The sequence below is a fragment of the Chaetura pelagica genome, unplaced genomic scaffold (assembly GCF_000747805.2).
Source record: "Chaetura pelagica isolate M959 unplaced genomic scaffold, ChaPel_1.0 scaffold302, whole genome shotgun sequence".
Taxonomy (NCBI): domain Eukaryota; kingdom Metazoa; phylum Chordata; class Aves; order Apodiformes; family Apodidae; genus Chaetura; species Chaetura pelagica.
The window spans coordinates 1,724,154-1,726,472 of NW_009952561.1; the positions used below are offsets into that span (position 1 = coordinate 1,724,154).

General features: G+C 57.1%; 1 protein-coding gene across 1 annotated transcript in view; it reads right to left on the reverse strand.

The window, feature by feature from the left end:
* SFRP1 (secreted frizzled-related protein 1) overlaps positions 1-2,319 on the reverse strand; it is a 19,158-nt gene that overhangs the window by 9,328 nt on the left and 7,511 nt on the right. The gene's annotated exons all lie outside the window — the stretch shown is intronic.

A 2,319-nucleotide genomic window follows, 5' to 3' on the forward strand; every position in this document is an offset into this window, starting at 1 on the left:
ACCAGGTTCCAGCCCTGCACGGTAACACATGGCCAGGAGTCAGGAGCCCTCCACCAGCTCCCCAGGCTCCTGCCAGCCCTGCTCCAGTGCTGCTGGTGGCCCTGGAGCCAGGCACGGGCAGAGGCCAGCAGCTGCCAAGAGCTGAGGACAGTGCTGGCACCGAGAGGAGATTTCAGGGCCAGGCATTCAGCTGAGGGGAACCTCTCACCACGGCCATGGCCCACAGCCCACTGACCGTCCCCCCCACAGTGTGCCAAGGAAGGCACACAGTGCCCAAACCCTGGCACAGCCAGAGGATGGTGCCCAAAGACGGCTCCATGTCGAGGGGATGCCCTGGAGCCAGGCAGAGGGTTTGGGATGGTCCCGGCTCAGCTCAGCACAGGTTCCCTTTGGTGCTGGGACCATCCCACAGGCTGCTGGGCATCGCAGGGCAAGCCCCTCGCCTCCCGGCCTGCCCTGGAGCAGCACCGCTGGGCGACGGACCTGCACATCTCACGTGTTCATCCCCTCCGGAGCTTGAGAGCCATCTTCTCTTTTTGGCTTTTGGCCTGGCTACATCCTGCAGAGCAGCCCCGTGGCTCCAGCAGAGAAAACCCAGCTATACTTGTCAGCTGCTGGCAGAAGCCAACATCCTCCTCTAGGGAAATGCCAACCCAGGACATTTCATCAGGATCCATTCTGGGAGGAAAGCTCACATCACCTAGATAATAATCTTTTTCCAGGTTCCCATCTCCAGCCAGAGCAGAGACCACCCAGCAACAGAGACGCAGACTTGTGCTACTGGCAGATGAATCTGTTGAGCTGGAAGATACTGCTCCTGTTCCCAGTCCAGCAGGATGGAGGGCTCTTTCTCACACAAGGGAGTTATTCTTGGGGATGGCGCTGCAGCAAAATTTCTGCTGGTCCCTGGGTGCAGACGGAGCACTCACCCTATTCCAGCCCTCAGCCAGGATAGCAAAACCCAGAGCATTGCTGGATGGAAAAAACAGAGAGGTCTCCCAGGAAGAGGCTGCAGAGCCAGAAGGGCTGGGGAGGGAAGCACAGCCATGACCCGTGTCGACCGTGGAGTTGAGTCTCTGCAGTCACAGATGCCCCACAGGGTTTCAGGCGAGACATTTGTTTTCTGTGGCTTGGTCTTCCCCTTTCACCCCCCCAAACGCATTCTGTGCCAAATGCTATTTCTGGGGTTGAGCATCATGTCTTTATTAGTCATACATGCAGAGCAACTGGCTTTCCAATCACCCCATTGTCACAAGGCAACCTTCGCAGCATCCAACTTAACAGTCCCATTCCTGGTGCCTCAGTACCTGGTAAGAGCCACCCACCCCTAGGTAACGTCCTCTTCCAAAATCCTCACGGGCAATTGCTACTTCTGCTGTCTATAACTTAGAGTGACGCAGGCAGAAACAAGCCTTTGAGGACATGATGATGTCCCCAACAATTTATTTTTAAAATCAGCAGAGTATTTCCATCCAGGCTGCACATTTAATGAGCTCCTGACGAGGGAAAGGAGATGCTGGTGGGAGGGTGACAGCCCCAGCAGTCTGTCTCTGCTGCAGCACCAAGAGTCAGTCACAGTGCTGGGGACCACCCCAGAACGAGGGGTACCTGCGACGAACCAGCTCATCTCCACACATTCCAGTGCGCAAAGCACGTCCACGTGCCTCAGCATCTAAGCCTACATGGGCCACACAAACAATGCAAAAGCCACCTCTGTGACCCCCCTGTCAGCTTTCCAGGTGACTGGAGAAAAAAAAAAAACCCAAAATGGAAAATAAGACTCATTGTTCCCTGGTGACAGGGAACACAGGCTTTGTTTTAGCTGTGCGACAGAAGCTCCAGGAATGCTCTGGCATACCCAGGATGTCAAGGTCCCCTTTGCTGCAGGGACCCCCACCCCACCACAGCACAGATGTGGAGCCCGCAGCTGGAGCCACGCTGGGCATTGCATCTGTCCCTTCCCGTCTGCCAGCGCTGGTGCAGGGCCGTCCTGCCAAGGCTCCTCTGGCCACAGAACAGACACTTCCCTGCAGCTCCCGGGTGCTGCCAGCCATCCTCCACAGAGGGAGCAACCTCACCCACTGCCAGGCTGCCACGTCCCTGTGCCAGGCTGGCCCCCCGTGCCACCCCAGGGTCTGAAGAGCAGCAGTGGACTCCGGGGACTGACCCCAGCTCCATCGAAGGACCATCCTCCAACTGACCTCCCCCCTGTCCTCCAGTGTGGCTGGAAACACTGTCCTGTGCCAAAGGGAAGGAAAAGACTCCTTTCCACATGGGACACACCAGCTTTTCTACACATCTCAGCTCTACTCCAACCTT